At 50.5% G+C, this 13,199-nt stretch overlaps 1 protein-coding gene across 1 annotated transcript in view; it reads left to right on the forward strand.

The window, feature by feature from the left end:
* Nucleotides 1-8,075: 8,075 nt before the first annotated feature.
* The window catches only part of LOC308607838 (signal transducer and activator of transcription 5B), a 63,696-nt gene continuing 58,572 nt past the window's right edge, over nt 8,076-13,199 (forward strand). Inside the window, exon 1 of the mRNA XM_081220164.1 lies at nt 8,076-8,207. The gene's annotated coding sequence lies outside the window, so the exon portion shown is untranslated. The remainder of the gene's footprint in view (nt 8,208-13,199) is intronic.

Consider the following 13,199-nt stretch of genomic DNA (forward strand, 5'->3'; position numbering starts at 1 on the left):
TGTCTCCCCTTCCCACCCCCAGCACACCTCCATGTGTGGTCACGGTCTCAGTGGGCAGAATCGCAAGGAAAGGAATTGAAAACTGTAAAGGGGTTCAAGGGATTGGGGAAAACTTGCTCTAGGGAGGAGGAAGCACAATGCCTCTCCCTCTTTCCTTCCTCTACGCTGTGCAACGGATCTGGTAGGGGAGGGTCTGACACACAGCTAGGGGCTTACCTGGAGTGACAGCCAAGTGTCAGAGCTGGAAAAAAAAAACGTAAAGATGATTTTACAAATGGGGAAACAGAGGCTGGAGAGGGGAAGTGACCCGGTCAGTGTCACGAGGACACAGTGGGTGGGCCCGATGTGGCACCTGTGCCCTCCAGCCTCTCACTGTGAGCAGGTGGCTAAGTCAATCAGTGGGAGCAGATTCCTTGAGTTTCCAAGTCCTCTGAGCCACGTCTGGAAGGCAGAGGACCACCCTTGCCATGCAGCCGCATCTGGGCATCTGGAAAGGGTGGGATGGGGATGCCAGCTTCAGAGTGGGGGCCCTGCCTCCCCACTTCCAGGCAGTCGCCCCTCCAGCCTCCTCCCCAGGGCCTGCTGGGGCCTGCTGCTCCAGCTGGCAGCCCTGCGCACCAAACATCTGGCTGGATGGGACTGGGCTTGGCTAGGGGGGTGGGTCCTCCTGGGTCCTAAAAAAAAGCTGGCATTGGGGTGCCCGTGAACAAAACTGGAGGGATTGGCCTAAAAGGGTGTACCCCAGTGCCTTCAGAGCTCTCTGTTTGATTCTGCCTGGGTTGCTCTCCATTTCTTTGTGCCTCTGTTCTCCTTTTGAGATGCAGTGGGAGGGGAGGAGCTCTGGAGCTTTCCCAGGATGGGCAAAGGCCAACCAAGAGAGTGGAGGAGGGAAGGGTGTCAGCGTTAGGCTGGGGGCAGAGGTGACTGTGGTTAGGGCTCCGGATAACGCAACTACCCGGAACTGTCAAATTTGGGGTTTCTTTTTGCTTTCAGTCCCCTGGTTTGGTCTCTGCTATTTCCCACCACAAAGCAAAGCACCCTGGTGGTTTTACGGGCCCGGACTATAGAGGAGAAAACTGAGGCGTAGAGAGTGGGGGGTTCAGGAAGATCAGAGACCTCCTCGCGTCTAGACTGAGCTGGGGTCTTAGGCTGCCGCCCCTAACTGCCTCTCATCCCCAATTCCAAGTCACAGCATTACATGGGGAATGAAGAAGGATTAAAAAAAATTCTCACAGGAAGACATTCCCCAAAAGAAGACTGGCTGCATTTTAATAGGAATCATAATAATCCCTAGCCTAGTCTGTAGCTCACACTCTATGCACATATCTTGAACTGAATCATGGCATATTCATGTACAAACGTGGTTGAACTCTTCAACTCAATTGATCTTTGCAACAGCCTTGAAGGTAGGCAGAACCAGAATTTTCCCCTTTGATTAGTCCAGGAAAGAGTCCTGTCCACAGCAGTCTGGCCAGTCAATGCACAGCTGGCACCAGGATCCAAGTTGCCCGGCTCTGTGGGCAGGATCTCCGTACAACCTTTTGTAATTTTCCCTACCCCGAGCACACACCGTAGTCTTCACTGTAGCCCATGGTTGTTTTGTGGCACCAAGCGTGGCGCCTCCACCTCTGCGCTGGTCCCTGCCCCTGCTCTGTTGAATGAGGCAGTGTGACCTGTGTGTTACACAGAGGTGGGTTTGACTTATACAGGAAGGGAACAATGATCCCAAGTCCTGTTTCTGGCCCTTGGAGACCAGGTTAGCTGTGAAGGAGGCCCTGCTGATGCCCCTACCTTGGGGAGAACGGATTGAGGTCACCTTGACCTAACCATCCCTGGGGGCGGGGGAGGATGATACAGAGATGCCTTTGTCTTCTCTGCTCCAAGTCCCTTCTTCAAGGAGAGTTCCTGTTGTGTGGGAGCCAGAGGGGAGGTGGGGGGTGAAGAGCCTTCCCAGGAAAGCTAGAGGTGTTCCAGGAAGTATCTCCGCGCCCCAGCAGAGCAGGGACGGCCAAAGCTGAAGCCCGTGGGCTCTTAAGCATCCTGCTTCACCCCCGCCCTGCCTCTGTGGGGACCGTCCACCTCCTCTCCAGCCCCCACCCTTAAGGCTTCTGGAAGGGGGGACCACAAGCCTATGCTCAGCACATACCGCACCTCCGAGACCAGTGTCCCTGCCTCTCCCGGAATCTCCTCACCCTGGTACCTCCCTATGGAAATGCTGCCCATTCCTGTCCCTGAAGACAGAGTGGTACCTAGGGAGGGTGTACATGTGCCGTGAGGAATTCGGTGTGAATTCGGGTCCCAGGGCAGCCTGTCCACCCTTCCTGCCCCGTCCCCTGTCCTCTACCACTCTTCAGGGAAGTCAACTTACAGTGAAGTCACCAAAGGAACACGAGGCCTTTCAGCCTGAGGCATAGCGACTGTCCTCTGTTTCTGGGAACAGAGTGAAGGGAGGGGTGCGGGACGGACCCAGTGAGTGGGAGGGGAAAGCCGGCCTTCCTTTGCCCAGCTGCCCTGTCCACCTGCCTTGGGAGAGAAGCTTGCAGGACAGGGAGAGGAGGGGGTGAAATGTCTGGGCTGAGCACACGTTCCCTAGTAAGGAAGGCAGAGAGGAGTCCACCTTCCTGGCAGCAGGGGTAGGCCCGGGAGAGAGGAGAGATGGGCCACGAGCACTGAGCTGGGCAGGTGATGGGCCTGGTGACTGTCCTGAGCAGCCCTGGATCAGGTCTGGCTCCCATCCTCATCCCCAATAACTACCAGGCCCCTCTTCCCGCTGAGCTGGTTTCTTCTCCTTCCAGCCCAACAAGAAATCTTTTGTGTCTTAGCCTGCCCAGTATGGACCTCAAGCCCTCTGGGCATTATATGAGAGAGGGGTTGTGCATCTCCTCCCCCCCCATCCCCCATCATTCTGACACTTTTCTCTGTTATGACCTGAGGAGGTTCCTTGCTCTCCAGCCCTGTTTCCCATTGTTCCAGTTTATTGCAGGCACAAACCCACCCACATCTTCCCTGCCTGCTCCCAGCCTCCAGAATCAGCTCCCCAGCCCCAGAAGCCAGTGGGGGATATGAAGTCAAAATGAAGACTGGTCCAATGCCCCATCCCCTCCTTATTGGCTACTGGCCTGGTCTTCATTTGCTGCTGTGATGGACCCCAAACACCAGCCTTCCCTTCACTCTGTGCTTCAGCCATGCAGTTCCCCCAATGCACTGACCTCTCTCAACTCCAAGCCTTTGCTGCCTCCATTGCCTCTACCTGGAAGGCCATTCCTCCCTTAGCCATCTGGTAACATCCTCCTCATCTTTCATAGGGTCAGTGTGGCAGAGGGGAAAACACAAAGGCTTTGGACATGAGACACTCAACAGATAGGAAGGACCTCAGAATGGAGGTTTGTCACAGCCAGTGGATCAGAGGGGGCTCTGTCGGTGCCAGGGCTTGATTCTGCCAGAGTGTGAGCAGCAAAAAGAGCTGAGTTAGATCTCATTCCAAATCCCAGCTTTGCCAACTTAGCAGCTGTGTGACCTGAAACTAATTTACTCTTTGAAAGGCAGACCTGGCTCTGCTGTGTGACTCCAGGCACATGAGTCTGCCTCTCTGAGCTGAGTGGCCTCTTTTGTAAAAGAAGGACAGCAAGACTCACCTCCTCGGATTGCTGTGAAGACTCACTCACAGAGCCGAGCGCATAGTAAGTAGTTGCTCAGGGACCTTAGCCAGTAGAGCTAAGTATTTTCTCCTCTGCCCTCCTGGAGCTCCTCAGTCCTGTATTGCAGGCCTCTTATGGCTCTAACTAGTTGCCTAAAGCGCTGTGTCTTACTGCTTGGTTTGTCATAGTGGCTTCATAAATACTGCTGGATTAATGAAGGTCCCTAAAACAGCACAGGGCTTCCCCAAACTCTGACAGCTCAGGGGTTCCCTTTCTCTAGTGCAGACCCCTGTTTCCCTTTCACACATCCTGACTCACAGCACCCAGAAGGCTCTCTCGTCTGCTGCCCTGGCCTCTGCCTGCTCTGGTCCTACTGACCTGTTTTCCCACCCTTGGCAGCAGTAGCCTCATCTTTGCCTGGTGCTGGGCTGACTTTTGAGTTCTTAACACACCCGGCAAGTCAGGAAATTACTGGCTGGAGTGACACTCTGCTCTCTCGTATGTGTCAGCCCCACCCTCTCTGGATGCTACAGCATTGCCCCAGGACTCTGGATGGAAAGGGCACGGTGACCCCGTCCCAGGAGGCGGGGGTTGGGGGGGGGGTGCCTCGGGCTTTCCAGAGAGCCCTCCCTTTAACTCTGGCTGGAAGGGAGCCCAGACAGGTGAGGCACACAGGAGCAAGACAGGGAGTGCGAAAGAATCTCCAGGTCTGCAAGGACATTCACATCCACCACCCACATCCCACATACCAACCACCACACCCCCTGCCAGCTCCCTCCTAGCCCAGCAAGATGGCTACGGAAAAGAAAGAGAATACTCATTTATCAAGTGCCTTGCACAAGCCAGGCATGGTGCTTTCACAAACACTATCTCTCTACTTTTTACTTTGAAAAAATGTTCATGTTCCCAATGTTTTGTTTTGGTTTTTTTTTTGCGGTACGCGGGCCTCTCACTGTTGTGGCCTCTCCCGTTGCGGAGCACAGGCTCCGGACGCGCAGGCTCAGTGGCCATGGCTCACGGGCCCAGCCACTCCGCGGCATGTGGGATCTTCCCGGACCGGGGCACAAACCCGTGTCCCCTGGATCGGCAGGCGGAGTCTCAACCACTGCGCCACCAGGGAAGCCCATTCCCAATGTTTTAATAAGTAGCATAGGACATGAGACACAACTCAGAAGATTAAAAGGATATACGGTGAATAGTTAGTCTCTCTCCTTTCCTGTTCCTCAGGTCCCTTCCACAAGGGCAACTACAGTTACTACAGTCTTGTGTGTACTCCCAGAAAGAGTCTATACGTTTACAAACATCACTTATACCTTCTATGAGTTACACATGAGGGAAACTGAGGCCCTCAGAGAAGTGTAGTACTTTGACTAAGGTCACACAGCAGCTAAATTGGCAGAGCTGGGACTTGGAACCAGATATCACTGTAAAACTCGGCTCTTTTCTCTGCCTGTGCTCTGGCAGAAGTAAGCCCTGGTACTGACAGAGCCCCCATGAACCACTGGCTATGACAAACCTCTATTCCGGGCCCTTGGAGGTGTCTCTGCTTCCTGTCTGCTGAGTGCCCGAGGCTCCAGGGGCCTGTATGGACTTAATAGGGAGGAAGCACCCACCTGTGGAAGAAGGAAAGTTCCCGCAGGTGTCCTTTTGTGGCTGCTGTGTGGTAGGGACCAATCTGATTCCCGAGGTACAGAGAGTTCTGGAGAGAGAAGCCACATGAGTGTGGGTCTCTGGCTAGAGGGGATCGTGGTTGTGGTTTCAGCTACATTTCCAGAAAATAGCCTCATGATCTCCCTGTGGCTGGGCAGGGCTGAGGGAGGATGGGAAGCATGGGGGCTGTTCTCTGCGGAAGCCACGTGCTGTTGCATGCGAGCAAGGAGAGGAGGCTGGGGTCAGCCCCTGGTGCAGAGTAGAAGGGATGCCTGGACAGGGCTGCCCACCAGACTTCCAGGTCTCCCTCAAACCTCTCTCTCTCTCATGGGTCAGGCCAGGGTGGGCTAAGAGATGACCCCACCTCTCTGACCAGTGGATATCTCTGCATTTGCACCTATGTCTCTGGCAGCTTCCCATGTGGGCTCTCTGTAGGGTCTTTCTGGATCCTACCTTCCCATTCAGTTTCTTTCTTTCTAGGACTTTTTCTGTCACGTCTCAGTCTGCTGTCCCCTCCACTTAGGGGACTATGTCCCTGAGGCCCCGGGAGAGCCAGGAGACCCAGGTAGGGTCTCACCTCATGTGAACTGGAAGTAGGGAGAGGTAGGTGTTGGATGGGCCTTCCTCTCCCAGGTTGACAACATTCCTGTTCTGTGGAGGTAGGTAGTCACCAGAACATTCTGTCCTTGGTGTCTGTGCACGCAGCCAGCCAGATCTAGCTGGGTGCCTAGTGGTCAGTCACAGACGTGCTATGAGATGTACCTGCCCTGCCCTCCCGGCATTCAGACTCGCACCCTGCTGCCACTGATGACCAGCAGCCAAGGCAGCTGGATTGAGTCCTAGACCTGACCAGTCCTAGGAAAAGGGGTGTAAATCTTAGCTGTTACTAAAAACAATAATAATAGTTAACAGCCCTTTAGTGCTTTACAGCATTCGAAGCACTTTACATGCAATGCTCTGAGGTAGGTCCTATTAATGTCACTATATTACAATGAGGAAATCGAGGCAAAAAGCTTCCTCCAGGTTGCAGGGTTCAAGGAGCTGACCATGAGTCTGGCTCTGGATTCTGTGCTTTTAATTACTATGCAGTCCTCCTGGTTTCTATTTCTATTCCTAGAGTGTAGGGTTTGTTCTTCACATATTTATTGAGTATCTGCTCTGGGCTGGGCACGGGGTGGGAGCATTTAAAGGTGAATGGGATATTGTGTGCCATTGGGGGTAGAGAGACATGTAAACAAGAAATTGTCCTTCAGCACGAGAGGTGCCATAATAGGGGCATAAATGTGTGGTTGGAAACAGGGAGGGCAAGGTTCGTACTGCCTGGAGCAAGCGTCACCGAAGGGCACACACTGAGTGGCAGGAGGACATTCCGGGCAGAAGGAACGGCATGTGTGCAGGTATGAAAGTTTACAAGAAAGAGAAATGTGGTGTGCCTTAAGTGTTGAAACCTCCTGGACAGTAACTGTCAGAGGGGTTGCCAGAGAACTCAGGGCTGGTGCTTCCGTCCAGCTTCCTGCTCCAGCCTGTCCTCCTGCTCTGGCCTCCAAGCTCCCGGTACCTACTCTGTGCAAAGCACCGTGCCAGGTGTTGGCTCAGGATGTGGGATACAAGCAGTAGCCTGGGTGGGGGAGAAAGAGTTTGTGATCAGCTGCAGACACAAAGATCTTTGTGGCTGGTGTTATTTTGGAGGTGGAGGGAAGGCTGCTGGGAAGAGCTGCTAAAGGAGGATTGTGGGAGAACAGGAGGACTTGCAGATCTTGGTCATCTCTGGACAGGAAGATTTTCAGATTGTAGGGAAGGGACGCTCTGTGTGCATTTGTGGGGTCCTTCTTCTTTTGCCCCTGCAACTGGGTTTCTGGAGATCTGACATGTCTTGCTTTGGTGCTGGCCCTTGGAGGGTTGCCAGGGAAACCATTGGCCAGCTCCAGAGATGTAGCGACAGGAGAGTGGGTGACTCAGGCTCCCTTCTCAGACACTGCACCACCCCCCCCATTACATGGAAAAGGCTCTCAGAGACTCCCTTTCTTCTGGATCCTACAGAACTGATCCTGCTTATTCTTCTTTCTCCAGATAGAGGAGAGAGTCCCTCCCGTAGCTCCACTGGTGGGAGCTAGCAAGATTCCCCAGAGAGGGAAATGGTCTCAGACACCCCTGTCCCCCATAGATTCACTGTTGAACAGTGGATGGATCTACTCGGCAAGGGCCAGTTGTAAACTCCTGCTGTGTCCCTTCAGGCTTTCCTCTTGCTCTTCCATGTGGTAAGCGGCAGAAGCCCAGGCTGAAACGCCCTCCGGGAGCAAACCCGGGGCAATTATTGATGGGTCAGCGATGGACTTCTGACCTCAGCCTGGGAGGGACTGGACCCGAAACGCGGACCTCAGCCCGGGCGAAGGGAGGTGGGCGGGCCGCAGAGGGGGGTGCCAATCAACAAGACCACAACAATCGGGCCAGCAGACCCCACCCAAACAAAGCAGCATGTGCTCGCGGCCCGCGGACCCGGCCCGGGAGCCAAGCGGCAAAGCCGCCCCCGCTCCGCGAAGAGGGGCTGCGCGCGGCGCCGGCCCCCCAGAGCGCGCTGAGGGGGTTCCGGCCCTCTCCAGGGCGGCCGCGGAGTAGGGGGCGAGGGACCACGGGGCTCGCGAGCGCGCGCCGGGCGGAACCAGGAAGCGGCGCGCGCTGGCGCGGGGCGCGCTCGAGGCTGCGGACGACGCGCGCGGCCGGGTCTCCGCGCGCGAGCGGCGCGCGCGCCCCCGTGGGCCCGGGCGAGAGGAGAGTCGGCGGCCGGAGCCGTCACCCCAGGCTGGACCGAGCGCAGGCGACTAAGCGCGGCGGCCCGGCCGAGGGAGGGAGCGAGCGAGCGGGCGGACGTGCCAGAGAGCGGACGGGACGCAGCCGCTGGCGCCCAAGGGGCCAAGCGAGGTAGGAGCTGCGGGGCCAGCCCGGAGCTCGGGGCCCGCGGAGGGAGGCCGGGGAGCCGGCCCGGGCGGGGCCCCGCGTCCCGGCCGCCCAGACGCCCGGCAGGGCCGCGCTGCGCCGCCGCCATCGCTCCCTGGGCCGGGAGGACGGGCGCGGGGGCCGCGCCGCTGGGTGAGGGGGGCCACGGGGGGCGAAGGCTGGGGGCGGGCGAGGGGCGTCGTGCGGAGGCTGCGGCGGGCCGGAAGGGGTAGAGAGCAGAGACCGTGCGTGCGCGTGTGTCGGGGTGGCTGCCGCCGGCCCCCTCACACCTTCGTGTTGCAGTTCGGACTAGCGCCCGCCGGCCCCTCGCTTTTCTCCCTTTTTCAAAGGGAGGAAAGGGTATCTGCGACTCCTGGGGGTGGGATGAGACCGGTGGTGCCCGGTGGGGTGGGGGATTTTAGCCAAGCTTCAAGGAACAGCGCCTTATAAGGAGTCCAGACAACAAATACGAACGTTTCAATCAGGCTCGGGGGTGCAGAATCCCTCATCAGGACCCGCCAGGCCCCGGCTTGTGCGTGTGGCTGTGGACGCAGTGCGTTCTTTTTTTCTAGCCAGGGCTAAAGAGTTAAAAAGTGCTCCTGGTGTTGGGGGTAGATACGCAGCGTCGGAAGGGGAGTCGTTGTGTCACCGAAGCTGGTCTGAGGCTAAAGGAATCTGGCAAGATGGTCAGGCAGATCAAAGAGGAAAGAACTTGTGTGGAGCAAGAGGCGTTTGCAGACACTTGTAGCCAGCAGTGATGGAAAAGGCGAGGGAGAAAAACAAGCGCCAGCGTTTAGGAAGAGGAGCTTAATGAGAACCACAAGAATTTTAAGGGCAAAAAGAGATAGCGATCCTCTCTTTCCCAAAGAGCCATGCCAGATCTTTTCTTCTTGACCCCTCTGATCCTGTCATTGTATGTGATACCGTCGTATCAAATAAATAGTGCTCAAAGTGGGTCGTAGAATGTTAGAGCTGGAAAGGACCGCGGCGGTAATGCTCCATTCTTTTATTGTACAAATGAGGAAACTGAGGCCAGATAGGTGGAGCGATTGGCCTGCTCCGTTCACGCAGCTGTTTAGTACTTCAGAAACTGAAATGTCGGTCTGAAGACTCTCAGATTAGTGCTCTTCCCGAAGCACAGAGAAGCAGTAGATACTCGCCTAAACACAGTTCCATAAATTGTCTCTGGAATGTCCTCGGTGAGTGCCCCTTGAAAGGGCTAGTGTGTCACCAAATTATTAAACTGAGCTTAGGTCCTTATTTCAGTCTTCAAATGGTGTTTATCATCCGCTTGTATCTTAGGTTTCCAAAGGGCTTGGATAGCCGCCTGGGCCATAATAAGCTTTCAGCTGTTGAGTATACGATCTCAATTTTGTTATCGTTCAATTAAGATAATAGAACTTTGCCTCTTTCCTCAACATTTTTCTGTTATTGTTTATTTGTTTACATTATGTTGGTTACATTGTTCATATTCATTGGCTGTAGTTCTTAGAAGAGGATGTATTTTATTTAGTGTGCCAGTCATTTTTTTCTAATTTCATAACACTAGGAACATTAGATCAGTTCTGATAATATCACATGGTGGAATTCTATTGATTGACTTTATTTCAAGGCTTTGGGGTTTTTTTTGTTTGTTTTGGTACCAATTTCCATCTCTTGGAAGATCACAGTTAGAATTGATATTGTAAATGGGAGAAGGGGGCTGCAGATTTTAAGAAAATTTATTATGTGACAGTTTGCGATGTCTGTTGGTCTAACCAAAACAGCACCACACCTTTGGTCAGGTAAGTGTTATCTAGTGGATTACTTGTTTTCTGTAGCCGTTGGAAGATGAAAATTTCAAGCATCTGGTTGAGACACAGGGAAGGAATGGAGAGATCTTTTTTAAAAAAGCAAAACATCAGAAAAAAACACAAGAGTTGATTTCTATCACAGGCAGTTTGGTTATTGCATAACTTGGAGCTAAACTGCACAAAATCTTTGCTGTATACCCGACTAAATAAATTATCCCCCCCCCTTCTCACTAGTCAGGATTCACATTTTTGCCCACAGGCTATTAGTATGGATTGTGTTAAGAAATTTGAGGTGTCTGTGTTTCTTAAATGGGTACTTCATGATATATATGATGGAAGGGGGAAAAAGTGTTACCCTTGTTTGGAGCGTTACAACATGTATATTTTGGTCAGCACTTCCTATTGTGCCCCAACTTCTCGTTTCATCTTCATTTTCTTGCTCTCAATTGATTTTTTAAAAATTTTATTTACATATGCAAAAACCACATCAGGACTAGTAAAAAGCATCATTTGTTGCTCTTTGGGTACTTATGTCCATTTGTTTCAAGTTATATTGTTACGTTAAAATTATTTCAAATTATATTGAAATCATTTGTGATTTGTGTTAAGTATATGTTTATAAATGTGCTTGTGGTGGTTCATTTGGCTTATTTTTGTGTAGGTAATACAGGTAGTCTTATTATAAAAGCAAGGTGTTATAAATAGGTAAATAATATGCTCAAGATTAGATTGCAGGTTGAAGGTAGAATCAGAGGAAGCTTTACTCTTCTAGTGCCCTACAAACATGTATGTATCTCATGAAGTATTCACAGATTTCTGGACTACCAGTGACACATATTTCCTCCCTTCTATTAGAGTGTAGATTACCACATTATTCCTACAAAAGGAAGCAGAAAACCTCCTGTTTCTTATTAATGTGTTCTGAGCGTTTGAAACTTATTCTTTTAAAAAGTTATGACATTTCTAGGTTACTGAGCTCTTCAGAAGAATATCCTTTTACTGCATGATAAAGTATCAAAATACATTGACTCTGGCACTTCTTAATAAAAATAATGTTTAAAAGTTTGTTCGGAAGTATCACTGTCCCCAGTTTTGTGTGGTGTTTAAAGGAAAAGATTTTTCTTTAAATCTGAGCTTTGTTAATAGAACCGTTCTAAAATCGGAAGTATTTTTTTCCCCTGCAGTGTTGGAAACACAACAGTTTTGTGCTTATTTCTAGGAATAAGAAAGTCAAATTTAACAATCTAGTTTCCATTGATTAGACAGTTTCTTGTACACTTAAATTGTGAGCATCACAGTGATTAAATTTTTAAATTGCGTTCTGTTAATTGTCATGTCCTTATTTTAAGTAGCCTGTTTACATTGGATGTTTTCTTATTAGTGATGATCCTTTACTATTAAAAAACCTAAGCCAGTTTGGAGAGGACTTTACATATCTAAATCTGTTCTATTTTTACTAATCAAAGAGAGGAGTAATTTACACGTGTTCAACTTTTAGTTGAACGAGACCCTCACTTTTGGTGGTTTCAGGGTTTTAGATGACGTTTTATTACTTTTGTTAGTTTGGTCACACCCGTGACTTCCTTGCAAGGTATCTTTGAAGTTTGGTTTCCTTTTTTTTTAAATGGTAATATTGGGGTGGGGGTGCTTCCTGTTTGTATTTTCAAAATTAGGTCCACGTGTTAACCTTCTTGTGGTGTCACATTTTTATCTTAAACATATAAAGACGAGCATCAGATGCCATGTGGTTTGTCTTTGACCCATTGCACTGCTTCATGAGAGCTCTACCGAGTACCCAATTGGAAAGGCAAGACATCCCAGATTTTCCCAGCTCCCTTCAAGGTTTAGCTGCCTTGGAAGGAATCTTAACAACTACCACAACAAAGGTGCAGTTAACAGAAAAATGGGGCTGCTGCTTTCTCCTTTCCTCCCAGGTACCTAGAAAATGCATAGCACTGGGACTTCCCTGGTGGTGCAGTGGTTAAGAATCCGCCTGCAAATGCAGGGGACACGGTTTCGAGCCCTGGTCTGGGAAGATCCCACATGCTGTGGAGCAACTAAGCTCATGCACCACAGCTACTGAGCCTGCACTCTAGAGCCCTGATGCCACAACGACTGAAGCCTGTGCGCCTAGAGCCCGTGCTCCGCAACAAGAGAAGCCACGGCAATGAGAAGCCCACGCACTGCAACGAAGAGTAGCCTCTGCTCGCCGCAGCTAGAGAAAGTCCACACACAGCAACGAAGACCTAACACAGCCAAAAATAAATAAATAAAATACATAATAAAAATAAATAAATAATAATTTTTAAAAAATGCATAGCACTAAGGTAGAGTGAAAACGTGTTACGTGTAGCTTTGAATGTCAGTGCTTTCAAGAGGGGTTGCCATAGGTTTATAAGATATAGCATCTATTTAGCAGTGACTATAGCCGTTTTTCTGACCTCACCTAAAAGGCACGCAGAATATCATGGAGGAGTTAAATAAGCACAAGGAGAAATTCAGGGTATGGTGGTAGTAGAACTTTGGAGGAATCTCCCTCAGCCATAAAACTCTTCCTTGACCCTCCTGGATAATTTTTACGTGGTAGGTCCCTTTTAATACAAATGTTGGAGTATGAGTTATTTGGAGCCTTGCGGAGAAGAATATCCTTGAAAGGAGTATGTATAGTATTGTTTCAGTGATTGAAGCAAGTGGCCTTTTCCTAGCCTTCAGCTAACTTTATTCTAAGAAGTGTAATGACTAAATAGACTCCTAATTAAATTGGCATTCAAACATGTTTGCAGTGTAGGGGCAGTTTCTGTCTTCTAAATTTTCTTTTGGATCACATCACTAAAGGCAATACTGCATTAGCATGTTGCATAGTAATGCAGTTTGCAAATGAGGTTAATATGTAGAGTATCTTGACCTCCCATTCCACCCCCCACCCCACAGTCAAGAAAGGAGAAGTTATAATTTGTCATATACTGGATATTTTCTTCATTGAGTTTATTTATAATAATTACCTCCATTTCTCATGTATTGTAGTACTATTAAGATGAAAAATACATATATTGATTGATAAAGAACATTTATCTTTTGGAAGCTAGCTTGCAAAATCTAACAGTCATTCTCCATTTGTTCCTCCATTGCCTTTGGCACTCTGATTAACTCTTTAAAAAATTCGTTTCCAGATTTCTGTTATGAA

Source organism: Mesoplodon bidens (assembly GCF_964165515.1).
Source record: "Mesoplodon bidens genome assembly, chromosome: 19".
In the NCBI taxonomy this organism is placed as follows: Eukaryota; Metazoa; Chordata; class Mammalia; order Artiodactyla; family Ziphiidae; genus Mesoplodon; species Mesoplodon bidens.